At 39.5% G+C, this 11788-nt stretch overlaps 1 long non-coding RNA gene across 1 annotated transcript; it reads left to right on the top strand.

Annotated features, from left to right (window-relative positions):
* Positions 1 to 8166: 8166 nt before the first annotated feature.
* On the top strand, positions 8167 to 9271 carry LOC309476454. The gene is made up of 2 exons (XR_014198166.1): positions 8167 to 8401; positions 8686 to 9271. It is a non-coding gene; the product is annotated as an uncharacterized lncRNA (long non-coding RNA).
* The last annotated feature ends 2517 nt before the right edge of the window (positions 9272 to 11788 follow it).

Here is an 11788-nt window from a genome sequence, read left to right as displayed (position 1 = left end):
AAACTGCAACCGTTTGGGTAGATACGCCACGACAAAGCCAAATTACTAGATGTTTGTTAGATGGGGGGAGTCAACGTAGCTTTATCCGTGAAGATATTTCTAAAGCTTTGAACCTACCAGTAGTGGGTACAGAAATAATTAAGCTACACGTGTTTGGTTCTGTAAATGCCAAAAGAATGACAGTAAAAAAGGTTAAGGCTAGTTTGAGAAACCTAAAAACAAATGTGTCTGTTAAAGTTGAATTATTAGAAACCCCAAGTGTATGTTCATCTAACATTAAAATGGCTAACGAAGAAATCAGACACTCTCTTGAAGCAAAAGGACTCCAAGTCGCGGATCACCCTGTGAGAGGCATGGAACAGGAAGGTCTTGGAATTCTCATCGGAGGAGATTACTATTGGAACATTGTGTCAGGAAATACAGAGAGACTGGATAATGGACTTGTGGCTGTAGAGAGCAAATTCGGATGGTTAATTCAAGGAACTGTTTCCATCCCTGTAATGAATGTGACAACTGAAACAGTGGATGTAAATGCTCTGCATATCTGTGTCGGTGAGGAACAAGTGCTGACTGAACAGCTGCGTAGTTTCTGGGAGACTGAGTCGTTGGGGATTATGGACATCAAACAGAACCCAGAGACAGATGCGCTGTGGAAATTTGAGCAGTCCGTAAAGTACCTACAAGGTAGATATGAAGTTAGTTTGCCTTGGCGAGAAGAGAATATTAATTTGGCTACTAATTACTGTACTGCTAGAAATCGTTTGAACGGCCTTGTAAAACGTTTTCATAATAATAACGAGTTGTATGAGCAATATGATTACGTAATACAAGAATATATAGCTGAGGGAATTATCGAAGATGTAACTAATGTTGAGACCGAAAATCCAGTGTATTATTTGCCTCATCATCCCATAATTAAAGAAAGTAGGAGTACAACTAAGTTGCGAATTGTATTTGATGCGTCATCTCATGAACGAGAAAGCCGTTCACTTAATGAATGTCTCTTAAAGGGACCGAATCTGAACCCTGACTTGCTAAGCATTGTGATAAAATTCAGGCAGCATAGAGTGGCTATGATGGCAGATATAACGAAAGCTTTTCTGCAAATTGGCCTGAATGAGAGAGATAGAGATGTGCTTAGATTCTTGTGGTTCAAAGAAAGACCCACCCCTTATGAAGAGATTAAGGTGGTAATTATGAGAATGACGCGTGTGCCATTTGGTGCATCAGCAAGTCCCTTTCTATTAGCTGCAACTATTAGACACCATCTTAAGAAATATGAAGAGAAATATCCTGAAGAAGTCAAAGTGTTGGATGAATGTTTATATGTGGATGATTTCATAACAGGAGCAGATGATGTGGAAAATGCACTTAAATTGTCCCAGCGAGCCAAAGAAATAATGTCAAGTGCAAGTATGAAATTATGCAAATGGAACACAAATTCCTCTGAGTTGCAAAACGAATGGAAACAACGAAATAAGGATGAGATAGTGGAAATCAAAGGCTTAAATCCACTTAAAGTTCTTGGTTTAACGTGGAATAGAGTCACTGATGAATTCATGTTTGAAACTAATGAACTGATTGATTTTTTGCAGAATAAAAAAGACACGAAACGAGAGGTCTTACAAGCAGCTGCGCGCATATTCGATCCCATTGGATTTTTGTCCCCGTTTACCATTCGAGTCAAATGTCTATTTCAAGAGATGTGGGAGAGAGGAATTTCATGGGATGAAGATCTTCCCAGTGATCTTGCGCAAATCTGGCATCAATGGTGTTCAGAGATACCCTATTTGAAAAGGATAAATATTTCACGTCGTTATGATAATGATGTTGAAATGAAATGTGACGAAACGAGTGTAAATACCACAGTTGAACGTGAGATTCATGTATTTACAGATGCCAGTGAGAAGGCCTACTGCGCCGCGGCATATTTGCGGTGCGTAAAAAGAAATGGAGAGTGTAAAACCAGTCTGATCGCTTCCAAAACTAAAGTTGCTCCATTAAAGAAAATGACACTACCCAGATTGGAGTTAATGGGAGCACTTATCGGAGCAAGACTTGGAAAATTCATATCGAATAATCTGAATGTGAGTGAAAATAAAATGTATTTCTGGACTGACTCTATGATAACTTTTCATTGGATTAGGAGTAATTCCAAACAGTGGAAACCGTTTGTGGAGAATCGAGTAATTGAAATTCAAAGTCTGACATCACCAGAAAACTGGAAGCATTGTTCTGGAAAGGAGAATCCAGCTGACCGCGGAACGCGTGGAATGAGCGCTCAAGCGCTCCAGAAAGAGATGTTTTGGTGGTACGGGCCGGAATGGCTGAAAGACGATTCACAGATGCACGACACCGAATCTCAAACGATGAATGAAACTGATGTGATGGAGTATGTAGTTCAGAAAACAATGATTGATCCAGACTGTAAAGTTGCACCGCTGTTTGATTTGAACAAGTACAGCGGACTCAACCGAGTTTTAAGAATCACATCATGGATACAGCGTTTTGTGCATAATGCACGGACACAGGAAAAACGCTATGGACCATTGTGTACAGATGAGATTCAGCAAGCAGAGCAGTACTGGATCAAGCGAACTCAAAGTGAGTGTTTCTCAAAGGAAATGGATAGTTTGTTGAAAAATGATGAGGTGAACAGGAATTCGAAAATCATTTCATTAAAACCATTCCTGGATGAATGTGGAATTCTGCGCGTGGGAGGGAGATTGCAGGAAACGAACTGGTCTTTTACCCAGAAACATCCGTACATCTTACCAGGTAATGATGTGTTTTCAGAACTTTTGATCAGAAACGCACATGAAGAAGTGATGCATTCAGGTCTACAAGCCACTCTTAATCAATTGAGAGAAGTGTACTGGATACTGAAATCCAGACAGATGACAAAGAGTTGTGTCAAACGTTGTTTAATCTGCAGACGTGCACGTGTAAAGGCGGGCCAACAGGTCTGTGCACCGTTACCAAAAGAACGCATTAACGAGGCTCAAGCATTTGAGATTACTGGAGTTGACTTTGCTGGTCCAATTTATGTGAAACCAGAAAACAAGAAGGCATATATTGCTTTATTCACATGCGCCGTAACTCGAGCTGTGCACTTAGAACTTGTTTCCGATTTGACCACTGATGCGTTCCTGCTTGCCTTTAAAAGGTTCGTTGCCAGACGTGGTATCTGCAGTGTTATTTATTCTGACAACGCTAAGACCTTCAAGAAGGCTGAAAAAGATTTGAAATTCCTGTGGACATTGATAAACGGTAAAGAAATACAAGAATTGTTTGCAAACAAGAGGATTAGATGGAAGTATATCGTGGAGCGTGCCGCTTGGTGGGGTGGCATGTGGGAGCGTTTGGTGAGATCTGTTAAGACGTGTCTACGTAAAGTACTTGGGAGGTCATATCTCAATTTTGAGGAACTCCAAACTCTGATCTGTGAAGTGGAGGCTGTGATTAATTCCCGCCCTCTTTCTTACCTGCACACAGATAGCAGTGAACCTTCGCCTCTCACACCTGCTCATTTCCTGACCGGACAAAGAATGACTACTCTTCCTTCCTATCCGTTACATGATTCCAGTTTACTGAAACCGACTGCCATTCAACTTAACAAAAGACTACAATATCGACAGTTGTTGACTACTCAATTTTGGAATCGATGGAAAAGGGAGTATTTGATGGAACTTCGTTCTGCACACCATGTGAGTAATATATTCAAACCATCTACATTTAAAATTGGAGATGTTGTATTGATTCACGATCATAAACAACTCAAGCATATGTGGAAGATGGGACGTATTGAAGAGACCTTCATGGGAAGAGACGGTAAAATTAGATCGTGTGCTGTCCGATTGCCGTCTGGATTTGTGTATAGGAGACCTATACAATTACTCTACCCTTTAGAAGTGGATAAACATTGACTAATGACAAGTTCATCGGGCCGGAGTTTGTTATGGTTATATTGCATGTCCCTAATTAATTGTCGATGCAGCTTATTTAATTTTACAAATGGAGACGCTCCCTCAACCTAGGGGTTCGTGTGACGCACGTTTCCATATATGGACATAACCTGTTGCAGTGGGCGTGGTTCATTGGAGTTTCCTAGGATAAAAGGAATCATGATGTGGAACACGTGCAGCGCAAAAAGAGACTCCATACTGCTATTGTTCCCATTCCCCTTTCCCCTCGCAACTCAGAGTTGTAAAGCAATAGATAATAAAAATAATTCAAGCATCAAGAACTCTTCTGGTCGAAATCTTTCCTTGTACACAACAAGAATGAACTGTCGAGAATACAGTCGAGTCTGCCTTTTTTATATATTCATACTCCATATTTTCTGTCTCTTTCAGAGATGTCTGTGACCGGCTCCAGTCCAGATGATCCGGGTTCTTTTGATGGGCAGAACTGGCTCTGGGAAAAGCTCATCAGGAAACACTATACTGGGAGAAAAGAGGCTTAAAGTTAAGAAGAAACAAGAAGCTGAAGTGGATTCTCCAGATCTACTGGATCCATATCTGTTTTTGAGATACAGCGTTTTTGAGGTTTGCGCAGAGAGAACTTTTTTTTTTTCAGCATTTTTCAGGGCTTGCAGCTTGAACCTATTTCAGGGTTTGCATTCTCGATCCTCGGGCACTGTTTGGTGCGGATTACTTCATGTAATTATTGATTAAACTCTTTACTCATTTTATCAACATCTCGTTGTTGTCCATTTTCTTATTTTCTGCTGATTCTGCTTTAATTAGGAATAATTTTAGTTCTGAAAGTCATGAAGTATCCTGATATGATTGCTTTTTGAGATTTCCATGTTTTCATTTTCTCAATAGAGCTTTTAAATGCCTAATAAATGATATTTCACTGCACACATGACTGACATTGAATAAGATTGCTGTCTGTCTACATCATTAACAGTTTCATATTCAGTATCATATATACATTTCAAAGAGTTTGTTCTAGTCAGTTTGAAGTTCATTCACACCATGAGGCTTCATGAAGTCAGAACAATCACTATGAACTTTAAACAACACCAGCCCCGGCTCCAGCTTTGAGATGTTGGGTGGGCCAAGTGAAACTCCTAGTTTTAACATTAGATTATTTTTTTAATCAGTGAGTAAAAATAACAAAGATCAGGTCTGGGGCCCCTGGGCTTGAGTTTATGTTCGGGCCCTACATATGCTGCGAATGACCTTAACTGTCTAGAACATCATTATAGAGTAGCACAACATACACAACAATTACATTTTAACCTATTTGAGGTTCCTAGAACAATTAATATGCAACATGCCAAGCCTAGTCAAAGTTTAGAGGTAATATTAAATAGTCATTAATATACAATACAGGATGTGCTCTATCAGCATAATTGCGTAATCAGTGTTGGGTGTGTATTTTTTTTAAACTGGTGCTAAACTAATGAAAAAGAAAGCTTCAAGCCCAGAAGTTTCCAAGCAACACAGCAGTAATGACTGAATGAACTTCTTCACTTATAAGATTGATAATATCAGGGACAAAATTATAACTATGCAACCGTCTACTACAGTATTGCATCAGGCAGTGCATTGTAGTCTCCCTGAGGAAAAAAAATTATTCATTTATTGCTATAGGAGAGGAAGAATTTACTAAACTCGTTAATTCATCTAAATCGACAACATGTATGTTAGACCCTATACCGACTAAGCTACTGAAAGAGATGCTTCCAGAGGTCATAGATCCTCTTCTTAATATCATTAATTCGTCTTTGTCTCTAGGATACGTACCAAAAAACTTTAAGCTGGCTATGATTAAACCGCTTGTTAAAATAAAACGCAACTTGATCCTAATTAGTCAATTACAGGCCGATCTCGAATCTGCCTTTTCTGTCAAAGATACTAGAAAAGGCAGTATCCTCACAACTGTGTTCCTTTCTTGAAAGAAATGATATCTGCAAGGATTTCCAGTCCGGATTTAGACCGTACCATAGTACAGAGACAGCTCTCATTAGAGTCACAAATTATTTGCTCTTATCATCCGATCATGGTTGTATCTCGCTATTAGTGTTACTCGATCTTAGTGCTGCATTTGACACCATTGACCACAACATTCTTTTAAATATGAAATATTAAATAGTCATTAAAGGTACAATATGTAAGATTTTTGCATTAAAATATCCCCAAATCTCAAGGCCAGTGTTATATATTTTAAGTTGATTACTTACAATATCCCAAATGTTTCCAACTATTTTTAAATCGTGAGAAAATTGCGATTTTAACCAAGGAAACAGGGCGTTAGAGCAGGGGAGATCTGGGAGTCGCCAGTCAATGGCGTCATATCCGCGTTCCCCTCGGTTTCCGCTCGTACTGCGTGGAGTCCTGGACAAATGCGGAAGTTGTAGTTGTAGCGTCTATCAAGCTACAAACTTAAGCTTGTTTCGTGCAGTCGTTATGGAATACAATTATTCTTTACCGATTGCAGCTGGTTCTGTCGACAAAGCATGCCTAATTTTATATTTTCCAAATGTAGAAATCGTAATAGTTATTTTATGTAAGGAAAGTATTATTGCTTTAGGTTTGTGTTTAGTTTATTGACATTGTTTATCACGTCTGGTGTTTATGGCCATGTAACTAAATATAGCATGTGTTATACATAAAGATTTTCAGTATTTTGGCAAAAGATGTGGGTGTTCGAATGTACGTTTACAACAATTGTTTAGAACACGTAAAACTGCGCCGCGTTATCACAACAATGAATTTGACAAACACAGTAACATCTATGAAAAAGTTCCTTTCACCTTTAGTAACTGGAGTCACTTCAGTTCTAAAATAATAATAATGGAAGGCTACTAGTAAAGCTGAATCTGCGTGGCCCTGATTGGCTGCGGGGGTGTCCCGTACGCGCGTGCGTTGAGGGCCGATGACGTCACCGCTCGCTCGCGCCGTCTCTTCCCTCATTGAGTTTCAGGGCCCGTCCGCACGGAGACGCGTTTCGCTGTATACGTATACATTTTTTATCGTATTGGCGTTTCATCCACACGGATCCAGCGTTTTAGGAGACTGAAACCGCTATTTTTTTAAACTGGGTCCCAAAGTGGATAAATCTGAAAACGACACCCTTGCGGTTTCGTGTGTACAGCCAATCCGTATATATTTTGTGAAACGATGATGTCATCACATCACGTGCCGGCTGCATCACATGTAACGGCGGACTACATGATTGTGTTCGTGCTGCAGCATAGCTATGGTGCTGCAGAAGCTACTAGGTGTTTCTCAATGTCAAGGATCCTTCCTTGACATTGAGAAACGCCTACTAAACCCCCTTTCACACAGAGATTCCGGAAAATACACGGATAAAGTGACCCGGGATTTGACCCGGGTTCGTTTGATTTTGGTTCATTCACACTGCCAGTGATTTTCCAGAATCAGAGAGTGCGTTCACACACAACCCGTAAAAATGCCGTAAAGACACGTGACATCGATGTGACTTGTAATCTCAGCAGTGTCTTAAGTTTGCTTATGAGCTGCGATCTCTCTCTCGAGAAACCACGCTTGTGCATTTTTTCTCTGATTCGATCATAAACTAGCGCATTACGTACCGTTTCACAGCTGCCGAACGATCCCGGCTTCAGCGTCATCACTACGACACGGCATTATTACGGCTTTTGTTCACACAGCGCGCGTTCCGGGACTGAACATGGCAATGTTACTAGGTCCCGACCCGGCATCGATCCCGGCATAAATCCCGGTTCGAGTTTGCGTTCACACAGAAGGCGCTCTGGCAATTTGCCGGCAATTTCCCGGGTTCAAAGCGCTGTGTGAAAGGGGCTCAAGTCTACTAGCTTGTTGCGTTCGCCATCTTCGTCTTCTTCTTCTTGATTCGTATACTGCGCGCAAGGTTATGCGCATGCTCAGAGTCTTCTTCTCCGTGTATAGTGTATCTCTGTGGCAGAATTACAGCGCCCCATACTGGTCTGGCATATATACTACACCGTTTTCAGGCGGTTTCAGTGGTTTCGTGTGTACGCAGATATTTCTTGAGCCGACACCGTGTTTACGGAATTTTTTTTTAGAACGAGGAAAAAAAATTATCGGATAGGGAACGCACCAGCTTCATGTGGACGTGGCCTCAGGCAGCGTCTTCTGAGGTGAGGAGAGCAGTTCACGGTATTTCTCATATTTACACAACCATCACCAGGCATGAAAACTCCTCACCTTTCGGCGAAATTCGCCGTTTTAAAACCAAAATGGGTCACCTACGTGATTTGTGCAGATCCGATGAGAAAATATTTATGGGGTGGGAGGGGGGGTCGTGGTCGTGGCCAGCATTTACCCGTACCATAAACTTAGCAGCTTTAAAAAACCAATCATCATTCCTAATGCCGAAACCTGACAGCCAATCCGAGTCAGAGTAGGGCAGAATTGTTTTCAAAGTCTTTAACACCGCGAGTCTGATGACACACTGCCGAACAAAGCACGTCGGAAAGCAAGCCTGAGGTAAGTTAGCTTACAATGTTAACTGTCCTGTCAGATACAGACAGCGGTTGCCAATGTCATTATTTTTAATTTTGACATAGAAGAGGGCGGGATAATATCGCGAGCGGGCGCCGTGAGCGCTGAGCGAGCAGGAACGAGTAGTGAGTTGTCGTCGAAAAAGATGGATAATGCAAAAAAGCTGTCGGGGGCTAAACAGAGAAAATGAAAGAGAGGAAAGGAGGTGGCATGTCAATTGATGCAACAGCAGCTAAATAAGTGGATGGTGAAGGGCTACAGGTAGGATTTTGTTTTGTGTGACGTCCAGGCATGTAGGCTAATGCCATCGGGACTACCGGGAGATTCCCGGTGGGCCGACGTGCTTTTTGGGCCGATACATCTCATACTTTTTTGTTTCGTTTTTTGTCTTAACGGCCCATAAAACTCGTACATCGGCGGCCCATTCGTTTTGTTTTGCTTAATTGGCGGCGCTGGGTTAGTGCGTAATTAGTGTGTAATGCATTGGTCAATAAAAAGTCAGCGTTAGTTTTTTTTTCTGACACCCCATGAAACACGTAGATCAGCGGCCCATTTGGTTCTTTTCTTGATTGACACTGGGCTGGCCCAATCACACCTTTAATGTGAAGTATAGAAATATACTCTTTCAAGTAGCCTATAGAAATTAGTACAAAACTAATTATGAAAGTTTCCTTTATTTTTCAGTGCATTTGTTTTACAATATATGGCTATTACTATCATGGGATTAATATTATAACTATTATTATGTAGGCCTAGTAGTAATGTAGACAGACACTGTAACTAAAATAATTTTTCTTTGTTTAATTTTCACCAGATTGATGAATTTAACATTAAAAAGCACTATATACAGTATATATATATATATATTAGTGGTGGGCCGTTATCGGCGTTAACGTGCTGCGTTAACGCGAGACTCTTATCGCGCGATAAAAAAAAATCGCCGTTAATCTATTCTCCAAGTTGGGTTGGGAGATGGCTCTATACTACACAAGCTATGATGACGCAATCTACCCGCGGCCGCGAGGTAAACCCGGCTGCAACGCATATTCGTCGTCATCTTAAGTAAACACGGCTGAAAGTGAAAGCTGGTGAAAAAGATCGGTGCAACATCCATTATTTGGACTTGGTTCGGGTTTAAGCCGTCAGACGAGCAGCAGCAAACTATATACAGAGTGTGTGGGGTAACAGTTCGGTAAGTTAACACACGACTAATCCGTTCTACCACCTCAAATTCAAAACGAAACATGATATCACTGAATACCAGCGCGCGCGTATTATTCCCATTCCAATATATCTTAGTGGTGTAGCACATAATCTCGATTTTAAGAATCGTTGTTGTGTTTCTTTTTAACTGAAAAGACATCAGTTAGACAATATTCTAATTTTAAATTTGGGGTTTCATAAGCTCCAAGCCATAATATACATTAGACCTACTTAAGTCTCTGCAGCTAGTGTACTTACATTTTATTTATCTGCAAAATTATGTTGTATACAGTTTTGCACAATATATGTTCTCAAAACTACATAGACCCATGCTAAACAACTGCTAAATGTATTTTTTTTTTTAAAGGGTGTGTGTAATCTGTTCTGAAATGGTTTTATTATAATATACTGTATATCGTTATCGCAAGAGGCTGCAATGTATATCACAATATAGATTTTAGGCCATATCGCCCATCCCTAATTGATAGCCTATAGTAGTTGATAATAACATAGGCCTACCTAATGTTGCCTATGGACGGTAACAGTACAGTAGTAACCTTTTACAGTCTATGAGTAGAACAGCTTTCTCAAGCAGTTTGTGATGCATTTTGGAAACAGGAGATGAGCCCCTGGTCTAATGCGCCACCTGGCTTGAGAAACCCGTTCTCAAAGACTTACTTTTATAGTCATTATTTGGGTAGCACACATATTCTGAATGCCTTCGGCAGAATTCAAATGAGCCATTTTAATCTAGATTAATCTAGATTCATTTCAAAATTAATCTAGATTAATCTAGATTAAAAAAATTAATCTATGCCCACCTCTAATATATATATATATATATATATATATAAATTGATTGGATTGGATTTTTTGCTGCCGCATCCTTCTCACCTTTTTTTACCCCTGACCTGCTTTCATGCCTGCATCACACACACTTTATACAGTTTGATTAAGCGACAGGCTCATTTCTGTATTGTTTTCATCGATCACAGCGATACTTGTGCGTCTTTTCTGGCGTCTTCCTTCTGAAATAAACATTTAGTGCAGCAGCAGCGAGCATGAGGAGAATATGTTGAGTTCATTCAGACCTGAGTGATGTTGTGTTCGTTTGTGTGATTGTCTCGATGTTTGGAGTGAGAACTGTTACTGAATATCAAGTTAAAGTTTGAGATCTGTGAGGGGAATCGATCTCAAGTGTTTCTGTTGCCATTTTCATGTTTACCTTTATTTATTATTGTCGACATTTATCTTTGGCAGATTACATTTACTTATTAAAATTGATGTAGACCCTTTATATTGTCCCTGTATGAGTAATGAATGTGGGAAATATCAAATTATACATGCATGGGAATATGAATATTAATGAAGTTTGGCACAGGAAACGTTACATTTTATAAAAATTTTTGAGTTTTATGACCATTGTCAGTTTCTGAACATATGAATATGTAACATGTTAATGATGGAATTACTTTATTGCAATTAATAGTTATTATAAAGTCGAACTATTTATATTCACATATTATGTGTTGTAGTTATTTGCCTGAAGAGGTTCATATAAAGATAGGTTATTTAATTATTTTGTTTTATTAGTGATGATTTATCCATGTTATATTGTGAGAAATAACAGTATTGTCTTTCAGTAGAGCAGTTTTACAGGCTTTTATCATGTATCCTGACTCAAATAATGTGTTTCTAACAGCAAACACTCAGAATAAAGTGAGATGATCTGCTGATGATCCTGAATGGCTTGTTGAATGAGTGTTGATAGTCTGAGGCTCATCAATATTAACAGATCTGCTGAAAACACTCTTTATTTCATGACAATAGTTCCTGTTTTCACCTCATTTATTATGCTGATGTCTTCAGATCTCCTGTAAATTGACACTTGAAGCTCATTTCATTGGTGTCAGCAGACTGAGGGGATTTGTTGCCTACTATATGTACATTTATTTCTGTGTTTATGATTTTGTTCTGTTTTTCTTACCATTATTTATATTTGGAAGAGTTAAAATTATTTATATTATTTTCTATATTTCTAGATACCTGTATTTTAATGAAGTAGCAGAATAATGTTAGGATTAGCAATAAAAATAATTAATGAA

Source organism: Leuciscus leuciscus, assembly GCF_965113295.1.
Source record: "Leuciscus leuciscus genome assembly, chromosome: 1".
Classification (NCBI taxonomy): Eukaryota; Metazoa; Chordata; class Actinopteri; order Cypriniformes; family Leuciscidae; genus Leuciscus; species Leuciscus leuciscus.
This window is presented reverse-complemented; position numbering and strand designations above follow the sequence as displayed.